Source organism: Carcharodon carcharias, chromosome 26 (assembly GCF_017639515.1).
Source record: "Carcharodon carcharias isolate sCarCar2 chromosome 26, sCarCar2.pri, whole genome shotgun sequence".
Lineage (NCBI taxonomy): Eukaryota > Metazoa > Chordata > Chondrichthyes > Lamniformes > Lamnidae > Carcharodon > Carcharodon carcharias.
Window position 1 is genome coordinate 28,255,970 of NC_054492.1, and position 15,488 is coordinate 28,271,457.

The following is a 15,488-nucleotide window of genomic DNA, read 5'->3' on the forward strand; positions in this document are numbered from 1 at the left end:
TCGTTCCTCCAGTTTGCGTTGGGCTTCACTGGAACAATGCAGCAAGCCAAGGACAGACATGTGGGCAAGAGAGCAGAGTGGAGTGTTAAAATGGCAAGTGACAGGGAGGTTTGGGTCATTCTTGCGGACAGACCGCAGCTGTTCTGCAAAGCGGTCGCCCAGTTTACGTTTGGTCTCTTCAATGTAGAGGAGACCACATTGGGAGCAACGAATGCAGTAGACTAAGTTGGGGGAAATGCAAGTGAAATGCTGCTTCACTTGAAAAGAGTGTTTGGGCCCTTGGACGGTGAGGAGAGAGGAAGTGAAGGGGCAGGTGTTACATCTTTTGCGTGGGCATGGGGTGGTGCCATAGGAGGGGGTTGAGGAGTAGGGGGTGATGGAGGTGTGGACCAGGGTGTCTGAAACAACAACTTTGTTTCTCTTCCCCACCGATGCTGCCTGACCTGACCTGAGTATTTCTAGCATTTTCTGGTTCCTTTTCAGATTTCCAGCATCTGCAGTATTTTGCTTTTGTTCAAAAATAATTATATGTGGATCTGAATGGAGTGGGTTAATCTGAATTAAGGTACCTTTAGTGCTTGGTGCAGGCAGAAGAGGAAAAATTACACCTCAAGCCATTACATATGCTGGTTAATTTTAGTTCCTCACACCTTTAACTATAACTTCCCCTACTGTTACACACATGTCTATAATTGTTCGGGGTGTATCTTCTCAGTTGTCGTCGAAAGAATTCACACAACTATCATGTTTTGCTGAAATCGGAGAGAGAATACTTATAGTTTACCTAGTGAACTGACTGGCTGGTTAGGTCATTGTTGGCTCTCCTTGTGGATTTATTAAAACTGTGGCAGTAGAGAGTGAGAACTCTTTTTATTTAAAAAGTGAGCAACTGCTGTTCAGATTGCACTTTTTATCTTGTGAATTATATTTGTGACTGGAAATTACTGAAGTATATTATCCATTAGTCGAATAATTTAGATTGGCTCAAAAGCTATGTATTAATGTGTGGTAAAAGCCTTCATTTTGGAAACTACCGTAGGTAGTACTTTGACTGTGACATCCCACTCGCCCTTGGAACTTGTTGCCAGTAACTAGCCTTCTAACTCAATGCAGTTTGTGGTGTGGGAAGGCAAAATTTAAATAGAATTGATTTTAGAAGCCAGCGAAAGAAATGTTTCTTGATGGTATGTGATGTATCAGGTTTATTAAACCATAAGGCACAGATATATTTTATTCAGTTAATTGTGCAATTCTTGTATCAAAATTGCTAGAAGGATTACCTTGGTATAAGAAGCTGGGGTTTCCTGTAATGTTCATTAAATGGCTCCTGTCTTGTAAACATTTAAGATCTCCCAGGATTGATTCCCAGTCTATGTTGAGAGAGTTGGAAGTCTTAATGCGCTGTGGCTTAAGGAGACAAAAATCAGGCACTGATCCTAATTGTGTTTACAGCTGCTAGAAAATATGCATGTGTGGATGCCGGGTGAGCATTTCTGGCTTGACTGTGCTACCCCTAGTTAAATTGACCTCTAGAGTTTTATTCGTGTGAAATTCTGTACAGCATTACTATTTAAGTAAATTTGCATGCCAGAAATATTCTAGTGGCTGCACCAGAACTTAAGTAGGTCTAATAGAGTAACTGAAACAAAAACAGAAAATGCTGGAAAAACTCAGCAAGTCTAACGGCATCTGTGGAGAGAAAAACAGAGTTAACTTTTTGAGTCTGTATGACTTCTTCAGAGCATAGAATTCAGAGTCATATGGACTCAAAATGTTAACTCTATTTTTCTCTCCACAGATGCTGTTAGACCTGCTGAGTTTTTCCAGCATTTTCTGTTTTTGTTTCAGATTTTCCAGCATCCGCAGTATTTTGCTTTTATCTAAGAGTAGCTGTTGAGTTCTTACTCTCGGTAACTTAAGGATTTGTCTACCTCTGCACACGTAGACTGGTTCTGCCAGATTGTGTGAGTGAGACTGTTCTAAGCCCAAAGGTCTTTAAGATGGTTCAGCCCTATGTTGTGTTCCCTGGTCACCCACTGCATCAGGATCTATATCCAGCCTTCTCGACTTGTCTTGCCACTGGACTGAGATAGGTCAGGAGGAGAGATTGAGGCTGACAATGCTCAATTGTCTCATGATAATCCAATTCATGTGCCAGTCACAAGAACACAAGCCATGTTCATCTTTCTAATCTAACTTATATTTTCCCTTACTAAATTGTTTTACTACTTTTATATATGAATGGTCTGTTCAGCTTTCATACTCTTTGCATTTGTACTGTCTTCCGTAGATTTTTGCCCCTCCAAACCTGAGTGTTTGCAGAAATTATTTTGAGATTTGATTTGAAGTACTGATGGTTGCAATATAGGTGGAAATCGTTTCAGTTAATGATTTAGTATTGCATTAAATCATAGTTGCTTAAACAAATCTTTTCATCTCGTTTTTCCAATAACTCTAGTAGTGAGAATTTTTTTTCCTGCAAGAAAATAATAAATAGGATTTTGAAAACGTTCAGTTTGTCACCAGTGAGTGCAGTTGAACAGCTCATAAATTTGGAGAGATGAAGGTTGGCCCATTAACTTTAGCTGTGGTGTATTTGGACCATAGCCTTTTCTAACAATTGAATTTGACTGCCAGGTGCTAGTTTTCAGCTTGACTGATGATTGGAGTACTTTTTGTGCTGGCAGAGATGAATTTCTCCAGTGGGAATAACACAAACTTGAAACACAGTAAGTTAGCCAACATCTGTGAAAGGACAGTCAATATTTTGAGTTTGTGCCACCCTTCAGAACTGAAAAAAAAATGGACAGTAATATTCAAAAGGAAGAAAAAGCAGAATCCTCATCCAAAGAGCCCTTCTATAGTTTGTCAACATGGCCATTCTTCATTTATAAATCTACAGAATATATAACAGCGAATGTTACAGCTGAGCCTCTTGCTAATGGCCACAGAACACGTTTTCTCTGTTTGGCCACCATGTAACACCAGGGTCCTTGGTTGACATACTTCCCTGTTGAGAGACTGCAGTGTCTCTGCTGCTGCATTGAGCTGAGCTAACTCAAAGCCTGTGGCTTGTCCCTCAATCTTTTAGCTGAGTTTAAGTGGCTCAATGCAGATGGTGCATTTAATCACAAAAAATTAGCTAGATGGCATTCGAGTTTTTTGATGACTTAGATCTGTAATTCTTTACCATCGTGGTTGCTTTTTTCCAATTGGATTTAATTTTCATTTTAAATTTTTTGATCCCTCACCTCAAAAAATTATTTTTTGGAAATTAAAGTGGTAGGATTATGGTTTTTTGATGATTGTTACTGGACCAGTAATCAAGAGGCTTGGGTAACAATCTAATTAACATGAGGTCAAAGGCCACCATGGCTGTTTGAGAATTTCAATTCATTTTTAAAATATCTTGAAAGATGATCACGATACTGTTGAATCTTTTTTTTTAAAAAAACCCAACTGCTTCATTAATGTTTTTAAGGAAATAAAAACCTGTTGTCTTTTTGTGACTTCAGTTCGACACCAACATGATTTACTCTTAACTGCCCTCTGAAATGGCCTGACAGTTGTGTCAAAAAACTCAGTGGTTCAAAGAAGTTGGCCCAGCAGCACATTCTCAGTGTAGCTATGAAGAGACAAATGCTGAATTTTGCCAATGGTACAGACCTCCTGAAAATGACACTTTTTAAAAAAACAAATTAGGCTGATGCTTAGTAACCATTGTGACCGTCCATAGATATGCTATCTTAATATCAAAACTTTATGCAAAATTAGACAATGCACTAATTCCACAAGTTAAAATAAATGTTACTAATTGGTATTCAAATATATTTGGATGTCTTTTTACCTCTTACTCCTTTAAAAAATACAGTCATGGCTTTATGGGTGGCGAAGTGGATAAGGAGAGGTGAAACTGGATTGAATTTTAAAAAGGTTGCACTTATCTAAAACTAGAAAAAAGCATGATCCTAGTAGTTATCCTTTGTTTACAAGCTGAGTTGGTATTTGTAAACTATTTTAGCAAGGAAGAGCACTTTAACCAGCTGACATAGTCAGTGGAACTGTTCCCTATCAAGAACCTGATAGATATATTTAGGAAAGGAGGAAAAGGGCACCAAAATGAAATGTGATAGCAAGATTTTGTTCTCTGCTTCCTGGTATACGCCATGTTGTATTCCCCTAGCTGGTCCCATCTGGAACTCTGTCTTCAGTGGCATGATTTGTTTTTCAGACATCTGCACTATTTTTACCCATGGCAGCAAATAGGAATTAAATTGAATTGCTGTTATTATGCAAATAAATATCAAAAACTCCACAAAATTATGAACCCGTATAACTTGATGAAACTCCAGTATTTTTGAACTAATTATCTCAGATTGGTAAAACAATTGAGTGTGCTGTATTGGAGCACCAGTGCAAAGTACCATTAGAGTGCGAAGAAGCATTTTTCATCTCCCTCTCTCCATTGAGTTTCTGATCTGTGGTGTGCTGTGCTGAAAAGAGTTGATCCGCCTGTAGAAGGAAAGAAACATTGATAGAGAAATCACTTTTCAGCAGCAGAGAACTACAGTCTGAGAGCAGAAGAACATCTTTTGGAGAGGAGCCTTGAAAACCTGCTCTTTACAGGAAGATACAAGTGAAGAAGGCACTCAATTGTAAGCATACCTCTAACATTCTGTGTTAACTCAATGTTATTACAATTATGCAGTTATTCCTTGAGACATTTCCCTGATTGGTTGATGGTCTGTAGCTACAAAGCTGTAAAAAAATATTTTTTATTAGTATCTCACTGAGGGGGCTTCAGGCCAATCCACATCCAACAATCTGCTCTGAAAACTCTGCTCCCATTTTGATAGTTGTCTAATTCCACCAGTGCAGCTGAGACAATCCATGACATTTTAAAACTTTCAACAGCATTCTAAATAAAATAACCTACAGTATTTCTTTAATAAATTTCAATTTGCCCTATCTCCAGGATCTAGGTCAGCATCTTCTCCAAAAACTAATCAATTCTTCCATGATCCATACCCTATCTGTGTACCACATTTCAGTGAAATCTGCTTATTTAGTTTTTGAGATATTGTTTACAGGCAAACAGACTAAGAAACGGGCAAAAAAGTTAACTCCACCCACCTTCAGCGGCAGAGGTAAAAATAGTCATGAAATGTTCTATAATCCTACAGCTCAGTTTTGTAAATTGTGTTTTTCATACAAAATGACACCTGTAATGTTAACATTTTCTTCAGCTTTGTTCTATCTGTCAGAATTGAATGCATAGGAGTTGCTAGACAAAAAAAAGGACCAAGGCCCATACAATTTGCCTTCCACCATTCTGTTAGGGACATAAATAGTTGTTCACAAATCATGGCATTCACTATCAATTAGTTTACACAGATCAAGACATGAGACAAGGAAGCCCCCAGTGGCATAAAGCTTTGGAAATCCAAATTCACCTGTTCCTTCCAAGCGTGCTACAATTGCCACATGTCATGCTTCAATTTATATGCTATTTCCCAAAATGTTTTCCAAAAGAAATCTTACCTAATTTGCATTTGAAAGAATCAGCACTACCTGCATTTGCCATCTCCCTCGGGCACCTATTCCATAGATTTTCTAGTGGAGATGTTTTGTAATATGGACATAATTTTATCCATTATCTCAAATTCTTTTAAATTAACAAATTAAAAATTATAAAGTAAAAATTATCTACTGGCTTTGTGGTGGTGAGCACATGACTCTTGTACCTCTGCTCCATATCTTTTCCTTGGATACAAATGATACACTTTCTTTTCAACTCTTCTGTTTACTTATTGTTTTTCATGCATGGAAATTTACAGCGCCTCATAAATGTTGAAATGTTTCAAAACACACAACATTTGAGATATTACTCAGTTGCTTGGGAGGTTTGTTTAAATGGAATGTTGATATGCGATTGATATCGAGGTAGGAAAATTAATTCAAACGTTTAGTTTTTAGGCCTTGGAATTGATATTTTGGTTGAGCTATGAAGAGTGTTTGGATTGGAGGTCAGGTTTTTTTTTGAGACGTGATAACCTTCAGAGGGCAAACACAATGCAATACAAAGAGAATGAATGGTTTGGTATTATGAGCATTACAAGAAATTCCCACAGTACAGAATAAGCTACATGGTTGATCTGTGTAACCTTTGTAGAACTGTTGAACAGCACCTACATAATGTTTTAGTAACTGTCAGATTTGTGAGAATTCGAAGCTAGCTAATTGAAGATATTAGGAGTACTGATGTTCCTTTGCAATGCTTTATATAGCACTGACCTTCTAAGTTAGTTCTTATTGAAATTGGGTATGTTCAAAGTCTTGTATTTTATTGTGCTTGCACGCTTAACTGCATGGTTGAGATATATATAAGTTTCAATGGCAAGTTACAGAAATACAAGCAAAGCATTTTTAAAAAAATAAATAAATGCAGATGCATAGCTCAGCTTTATTTTCAAACGTGGATAGAAGTGTGTTTTTGTGACCCATTGTGTAACTAAAATTTTGCTGTTTTCGTACAGGGCAGTTTTACACAAATCTAACTGGATGTAGAATAAGAATCTTGCAGACATACTAGTACAGTGAAATTATATCAACAGTCGGCTGTGATTGGGTTGATATCTGTAGAATTGATTTTAAGAAGTCATAGATGCCAGTTTGGGTGTGGTGCAATGCTGTATACAACTCTTTAATTTGTTCAGATTGCTGTTGTGCAGTGGCAAGTTACAGAGATACAAGCAAAGCTTTAAAAAAAAAAAATAAATGCAGATGCATAGCTCAGCTTTATTTTCAAATGTGGATAGAGGTGCGTTTTTGTGACCCATTGTGTAACTAAAATCTTGCTGTTTTCGTACAGGGCAGTTTTACACAAATCTAACTGGATGTAGAATAAGAATCTTGCAGACCTACTAGTACAGTGAAATTATATCAACAGTCAGCTGCGATTGGGTTGATATCTGTAGAATTGATTTTAAGAAGTCATAGATGCCAGTTTGGGTGTGGTGCAATGCTGTATACAACTCTTTAATTTGTTCAGATTGCTGTTGTGCAGTGGCAAGTTACAGAGATACAAGCAAAGCTTTAAAAAAAAAAAATAAATGCAGATGCATAGCTCAGCTTTATTTTCAAATGTGGATAGAGGTGCGTTTTTGTGACCCATTGTGTAACTAAAATCTTGCTGTTTTCGTACAGGGCAGTTTTACACAAATCTAACTGGATGTAGAATAAGAATCTTGCAGACCTACTAGTACAGTGAAATTATATCAACAGTCAGCTGCGATTGGGTTGATATCTGTAGAATTGATTTTAAGAAGTCATAGATGCCAGCTTGGGTGTGGTGCAATGCTGTATACAACTCTTTAATTTGTTCAGACTGCTTTACGCAGATGTTAATATCATTTACTGTATTGTCCTTTTTATGTTGACATATCACATTCAGTATGAAGGATATTGTATACATGGTTGATTCTGGTAGCAAGAGGGCATTTATTAGTGGCTGGAATTGTGCGTGTCCATACATACTGATTCCAGGAGTGGCTGTGGTGTGAGTATGTACTGTTGTAATTCCTGCTCTGTTGATGCTTGGTGAGTTTTACTTGTTAATTGCCAAAACATCAGTGCCACCCTATACAAGTGAGGTAATGCATGCTCTGGTGATGTGCAAATATTGGACTCTGTTTTATTAGCTGGATACTTCATATTTTTATCTGCTAAAGTTCATTCAATCCCTGGTTTTTGTTAACTGACCTTGAGGGCAGCAGTAGAGGGGTCGGATGGGAGAGAGAGAAACAACTAAAAGCCTTATTATTGGCTCCAGAGTAGCGTACACCTTTCAGCAGATCCGCTGCTTTACCAGATCTGACATTGGGCCTTACACGTCTTGTTAAATCAGACTTCAGGAGTCACTTACTAGTGATCAAAAGCCAGAAGCCGTGTTGATATTTCCAATTCCCTTCCTTAACTCAGAGACCAGAATTGGATTAAACCTTGTGCTTTGTATGCCTCAGTTACACATCACTTGGTGCAGTTACCCGCTAAGTCACCCAGGATGTTATTGTGTGGGAACTTACTGATCTGTTGACCTGTTATATGCCACAATGTTGTACAGTATGCTGGAGTGTCCCAGTGTTGCCCTATACCCAAGTTAATTTTTTCCTACTGGAACCAATTCAACAGCAATTTCAACTTTATTGCTTTAAGGTAAATATAATTCCAAAGATATTTGCAACTGTTTGCCAGGAAATGTTGTACTTGGACCAAATTTTCTATAGACTGCACATGAAGGAAACACAAAATCGGAGGCTGCTGATCCTAATTGCTATTCAGTAACTCCTATTAGAAGAGTTACTTAGCATGTGCTGGATTGACTGTGATGCTTCCCATTATTGACAGAGTCCACTGGTTACAGCTTACTCTGATACCACCATCAGTTGGTGGTGAGCTTAGAAATTGAAATTGAAAGCCAGTGACTCTCCAGTGTTCCCCAAAAGCATCAGCTGGTGACCTCATTTTACTCATTAAATTCAGAATATTTGAATTGTGGGTTCTGAATGCACTTGTCATTTTGTGGATTTTGGGCTTGGGGTCATCCAAAATTAAATTGATGCCAGCCCACACACAACCTTTTTAAATTTTGCTCTTGTTGCCTACATATTAAACAGTCTGATTTGACATCCATGATCTTGATGAGCCTATTGATGACACCTATCACTTTACTGATGATGGGAGGAAGCTTATTGGAGAGTAATCAACTGGAGTTAAATATTCATCCTATTTTTTTTGTGGATAGAGTATACCTGGGAAATCTTTTACATTGTCAGATCAATGCCAGTAGTATTGCTGCACTGGGAAGGCTTGGCTGGTTCAGGTACACCAGTCTTATGTACTACATCAGACTACAGCTGAGATGTTGTCGGTGCCCATATTCTTTGCTGTGCCCAGTGCAGTCAACTATTTCTTAACACCATTAGGTGCTAATGGAATTGGCGTGACATTGGCATCCATTCATCATCTGTAGAGGTTCATGAAGAATTGCCTATTTGACACTTGTTTGGCTGAAGACACTTGAAACCACTTGCCTCTTTCGCACACATGTGCTGGATTTCACCATACCTGAGATTGGGGAGATCCTCCTCACAGTTGCCTCATTGTCCACCAATGTACCTGACAAGATGTGAAAGAGTGTAGGGCATTACGAGGAGGAAGTTCCATGAATATCCCCACCCTACTTCTCAGATATTGTCCTGATTCAATTGGTGTCAGTTACTCCTTTTAAAATATTTGCTTCTAGACTCTTTTTTCTGTTATTTTTATTTTCGTCCTTTTCTTTACTGTTATGTCAGACTCCTTCATAATTCCATCTCTTATTCGTTATCAGCTTTGCTGCATAACTTGTTACACTATCCACAAGATTTGATTAGAGTCTTGGCTTTTGCATTGGGATTCTGTTGCATATTGTAGAGATTTCTGATCATTGAAAATTTACTGTTATGTGTAAGTACAAGTAGTTGGGTCTAGTGGAAGCAACGAGGATAGGCTGTAATCTGAAGCAGGTGGTATTGTTCTCTGTTTTGCTCGAAGGTGTCGGGAGAAGCCTAGTACTTTATTTTGAACTAGCTTTATTTTTCTCAATCTATAAATGAGATTTAATCCAAGTAGTGTACATTTGCTATAAAATCTGAGTTTCACGCCATGTTGTCATGGAGATGGCAACTGTAAAACAGAGCATGCACTCCAGGTTTTATGGTAGCTTAAAATAGATCTTTGAATAACTAGTGACAGCACAGTAGGCTGGGAAATTGCTGGTTCCCAGCTTCTCATGAATATCAGAGCTGTATTACATTTTTGCACTGCTCTCTTTGCCCATTAGTAAATTGGCAATTGATTTTTAAACTAAACTAATTAAGATTTGTCAGTTAATTTTGCCATTTTTTTATAAGTCTGCCTTCAGTCAGTAAAATTGATTTAGAAACCAACCTAGCAAATGTTTGTATTCGCCATGGTACATAAACAAGTGTTCAGTCAGGAACCTGTTTGCTGAAGAGACCTTCTTCTGAATTTCAAGCTTCATGTCATTAAAAGTGTAGCAGAGCAAGGTTGTTCTGATGTTTGAGGGTAATACCCCTGTCTCTGAGCAATATACCAGGCAGTGAATGGTATGGTTTCTTAATTGCCTTCAGTTATTGGGTTAAGGAAAGCAAAATGGCAAGGATCCTGCTAGAAGTGTAACGTATGTGGGTCTTGGGTGAGAACAGCATTTGGCTTGCCAACACAGAGGCATAGACATGGGATAAAGGCCGACTGGGTGAAGGAACAGGGGAGCAGTAAGGCAACTGGTGCTTGAGAAATTTAGCCTCATTTGCCCACTGAAAATTCAGCCATGCTTCTTCCTGGTCACTGTCCAAAGATTCCAGATGGAAATTGCTTATGTATGAATGTCAGATGAGGACAGCATTGGGTTTACCTATGAAATAGGTGTTGGATAGCTTGGAAAAGCCCACCACTGGGCTGTACATGAATATTGACCTTTTAGGAAGGTACTGGAGGCTGAGTGGTGTCTTTTTAGAATTTTATCAAGCAGACCAAGTGCTTTCAAGAGAGGAAGGAACCTTGTGATGGGAGCAAACACTGTCCATTAAACTGAATCCGAAGTTTATCTGGGGATTTGTTTTCGTTGGACTCTTGTAATTTTGGATAAATGCGACAGTCACCTGAAGTCAGCTCCCAAACAGGAATACAGACACTAAAAGGTAAGAACTGAGAATGAAATGGATAGTATGACTCACTGATGAATGCTAGCAAGTCTCCAGTGGTGTTATAATAATTTATAATTACAACATTGCACCTGGTAATGCATGACATGCTGCAGCTGAGGTGGAGCTGTGTGCAGGTCACTGTGTTGCTTCAAAACCACAAGTCCTAACCAAGACCTTTGTGAGATCAGTTTGAGGCTAGTTGCTATCTAGCAGATTCTGAGGTCAATTAAAGACCATGAAAATGAACAAGAGGATAGACTTTTAAAGAATAGTTTGTTTAAAAAGTGACACGGATTTGCACATGATTTTCTCATCTCAAAGCTTTTATATGGATATAATTTTTATGTAAAAAAAAAAAACCTTTTTCAGCAGACTTGAAAGGAAAATTGTGGAATTTCAAGACATGACAGAGCTGTGTTGCTATTAGATGTGGTCCATTGGACCTGCGCAGGCCATCATTTTGTCTGTAAATCCTGAATGTTCTTACCTGTTCCATTTTATTTTAACTATTGCTTGTTACACAATTTCAATTAAATCAATAGATTTCAAAAAATCTTGTTTATTATTTCCCTGTTTTTTTTATATAGGCTTGCAACAACATTCTATCCCTAGTAGTGATTTTTAGCAAGTCATTTGGATGCAGTCCAGGAAAATAAATTGGTTTCTTTCTTTCTTCCTTTTTACCAGCTTGAGTAAATCCATTGCCATTAGTCTGCAGCACTGGGCACGGACAAACAAATGTAATCTGCCCCCTTCAGTGAAAATTGTAAGGAACATGGGGATTCTTGTACACTGAATAACTCTGCTAATGTGAGCCACATTCCTGAAGAGATTAAACCTTTCTCCCAAAAGTTTTCCTTTTGAAGACACTTAAAAAAAAAAAAAAATTCTCCATTTATTTCCTCTTTTCACCGCCCTCATTTCATTGCTGACCCCTTCCCACCCCCAGAAGCCTCTAGGTGAAGTTTTGGCCCTACCTAATCAGACTCTTGCGAATCATAATTTGTAATGCAAATAAGGCAACAGTTCAATGTAGCTTTGTTTCATGAAGTCTTATGCTTTCGTCAAGAGTTCTCAGGTTAGGTACAGCAGAAGCAGATGTATCTATTCTTCGTCAACTGAGGTAATATATAACCAGTGAGGGAGAGAAGAAACTTGAGTGAAAACTGTAGTATAGCCTTATATCCAGGCTAGTGGTTAGCCTGTTGCAATTACTGGCAATTAAAAGCCATGTGGTTAGTTAAAAGATCTGTGGTTGGGGAAGACAATCAATAAAATATAGTCTAGAAATCCAAGATAACCAGAGCCACTCTTGAGAAGCTCCATTAGTTAAATACAATTGTAAATATGACTTACTGTGTAGAAACAAGACTTATCAAACTACTTCTACCATTTTTTGGAGCTCAAAACTATGGATCTCTTGATGTGCCTTGGACCGACCTTTTTTCCTTCCTCGTACAACTTTGAGGCTTTACAACTCTAGTGACTCCTACTTGGTTCTTCTCGACTAAATGATTCTTTACAGCTTTGTGTGATGTCTTAAATTAGAGGCTGAGCCCCTTCATACCAACTTCCCAGTTTTTCTTGAGCTTTCATTTGGAATTAAAAACATGAAGTTTATAGTTTGAAAATCGGGACTGCTTTTATGAATTTTTTTTATGATTACAGAACTTCAAGCTAACGTAATAATTTGTTCCAGACTGCATTCCCCCTGTAATGCTACTTATGGGAATTAGGTACCTGGCACAAGGTTGAGACCTTGATAGTAACATTTCCACAGTGACCCAGTACATTGACTTAAGTGAAGTGGGATAAACTTGACTAATGCTCTTTCTAAAATACTTCGTCACTGTTCAAAGGTTTCAGTGCTGAGTTACTTAACAGTGAATCTGTGAAAAAAAACAAAAACATAATAGCAAATTATAAGTTGCAGAACTGCTACTAGAATTTTAGCTGGGCATCTTTTTTGCTGACTGCACAAAACAGTACTCTCCTGAATAAATAATGGTATTGGCTCAACTTGCTCTTTCATCTGTAAAGCCTTCTCCAGCAAATGTCAGTTTGAACACAAACATTGCTCCTTTGCTGACTCAGTTGATAAAGACAGTGTGTGAATGTCCATAAAGACCAAAAGATCTTAGATTTGATTTGATTCCAGGCCTGTGCTATTAACTGACCTCTGATGGAGCTTCAATTGACTTCCAATCCCAGGATTGGGATGGCAAAAGTCAGCTACCCAATGACTCCCCTGGTGGAAATGTGTGTGGATGTTGGCAAGGGCAGGTTTGCACTTGAATAATTTGGTAATGTTCATTGCCTTGGTTTGCTTACGAAGATCTGGAATGGGGTATCGAGGCATAGCTGGTATCTATGGATCAGTGCTGAGACAAGAAAAGGATAAAAAAAGAAAATTATTGAACTTCAGTGCAAAAGCACAACTAAATAGTGTGCTGATAATTAAAATTTCTTTTAAAGCAACATGTTTCAAATTATGTAGTAATTTAAATTAAGTTACATAATACAGCAAAATAGTAAGTTGGTACTTTTAAAAGAAGGTGGAATCACTAGATAATTTAACTAGAGCAACTTTGAATTAAAAGCAGCAGATGCAATGTTTATTTTGGGGTTATTTTTACAATCCTGCTGTGGGCAAGTGAGTCAAGGAACTTCCCCTTTTAAAGCACTTTTTGCACTGGTGCTTTACTGAGTTTAGATCACAGGAGAGGGGTGTCTATCAGTTCAAAATACACAAGGGTGGTGGGCGAATTCATCCTAAACCTCATAAATAGCTTGTGAAAAATCAAAGACTGGAGCAAAAAAATTGAAGAATGGTCGCCCCTATACATATTAGCTTACATTATGGTTCAACAATTGCAGGTGTCTCCGTGAAAGCAGGAAAATAATGCAGTTTGATTGAAAGAGCGGGGATCGTGGGAGAGATAGAATCTGTGAGTAGCTGTTTCTCCAATCTCAGATTCTGTCTCTTCCCTTGCATGCTGCTGCAGCCCCTCTAATCACAGGTTCTCCCTTCCGTTCTTGCTGCTCATTTACTCCTTCAGAGATGGAATCTATGATTGGAGGAGCAGCAAGAGCGGGAGGGTGGAAACCTGTGATTTGAGGTCGAGGAGTAGTTATCCTGGATGATAAGTCCAACCTATTTGACATCCTCTCGGACTGGAGGTCCAGGGCAGAGTAGACGAAGCAGAAAAAGAAGCCCATGTCCAAATGCAGCAAGACCTGGACAAGATCCAGGCTTGGACTGACAAGTGGCAAGTAACATTTGCACCATACAAGTGCCAGACAATGACCATCTCCAACAAGAGAGAAAATAACCATCACCCCTTGACAGTCAATGGCATTACCATTGCTGAATCCCCCATTATCAATACCCTGGGTGAGGTTACCATTGACCAGTAACTGAACTAGACTAGCCATATAAATGAGGCACCAGTTCAAAGTAGCTTTGTTTCATGAAGTCATGCTTTCATCAAGAGTTTTGAGGTTAGGTACGTCAGAGTCAGATGTATTTACTCTTCTCCAACTGAAGGAATACATAACCAGTGAGGGAGAGAAGAAGAAACTTTGAAAACTGCAGTATAGCCTTGTTTCCAGGCTAATGGTTAGCCTGTTGCAATTACTGGTAATTAAAAGCCATATGGTTAGTTAAAAGATCTGTGGTTAGGGAAGACAGAATCAATAAACTATAGTCTATAAATCCAAGATAACCAGAACCACTCTTGACACTTCCATTAATTAAATACAATTGTAAATATGACTTAACGTGTAGAAACAAGACTTATCAAACCAACTTCTACCATTTTTTTGGAGCTCAAAACTATAGGTCTCTTGGTGTGCCTTGGACCTTTTTTTCCTTCCTTATACAACCTTTAAAACTCTAGCTTAGTGATTCCTGGTCAGTTCCCCTTGACTAAGTGAGACAGATTTACTAAATGATCTGAGTAAAGTATCTCCTAGGAAACAATGACCATAATATGGTAGAATTTAGCATTCAGTTTGAGAGTGAATAACTTAGGTCAGAAGCAACTGCGATAAACTTAAGTAAGGGTAATTACAATGGAATGAGGGCAGATTTGGGTAGAGTAGACTGGGAAAGCAGTTTAGTAGAAAAGACAGTTGATGAACGGTGGTAGATGTTTAAGAAAACAGTTCATGACTCTCAACAAAGATAAATCCCATTGAGGAAGAAGGATTCAAGGAAGGGGATAAACCAACCATGGCTAACCAAGGGAGTTAAGGACAGTATCAAATTAAAAGAAAAAAACGTACAATGTGGCAAAGATTAGTAGCAAGCCAGAGGATTGGTAAAGGTTTAAAAGAACAACAAAAGATGACCAAAAAGATAAGAGGGAGAGGTAATAAAAATGGACAGTAAGAGCTGCTTTAAATATAAATATAAAAAAAGAGAGAGGCCAAAGTGAACATAGGCCCTTTAGAGAATAAGACTGGGGAAGTAATAATGGTGATCCAGAAAATGGCAGAGGAGTTGAATTAACACTTTGCTTCAGTCTTCATGGTAGAAGATACTAATAGCATTCCAAGAATACTAAATAATCAAGGGGCAAAAGGCGGGGAGGAAATAAATACAATAACTATCACTAGAGAAAAAGTACTAGGGAAACTAATGAGGCTAAAGGCTGATAAGTTGCCTGGACCTGATAGGTTGCATCCTAGGATATTAAAGGAAATAGCCACAAAAAT

At 38.2% G+C, this 15,488-nt stretch overlaps 1 protein-coding gene across 2 annotated transcripts in view; it reads left to right on the forward strand.

Moving 5' to 3' along the window:
• pias1b (protein inhibitor of activated STAT, 1b) overlaps positions 1 to 15,488 on the forward strand; it is a 130,188-nt gene that overhangs the window by 19,695 nt on the left and 95,005 nt on the right. Inside the window, exon 1 of one of the 2 annotated variants that reach the window (XM_041174878.1) lies at positions 4,555 to 4,655. The exons of the other annotated variant lie outside the window; for it this stretch is intronic. The gene's annotated coding sequence lies outside the window, so the exon portion shown is untranslated. Of the gene's footprint in view, positions 1 to 4,554; positions 4,656 to 15,488 lie in introns of those variants that run through there. 2 annotated transcript variants of the gene reach the window in all.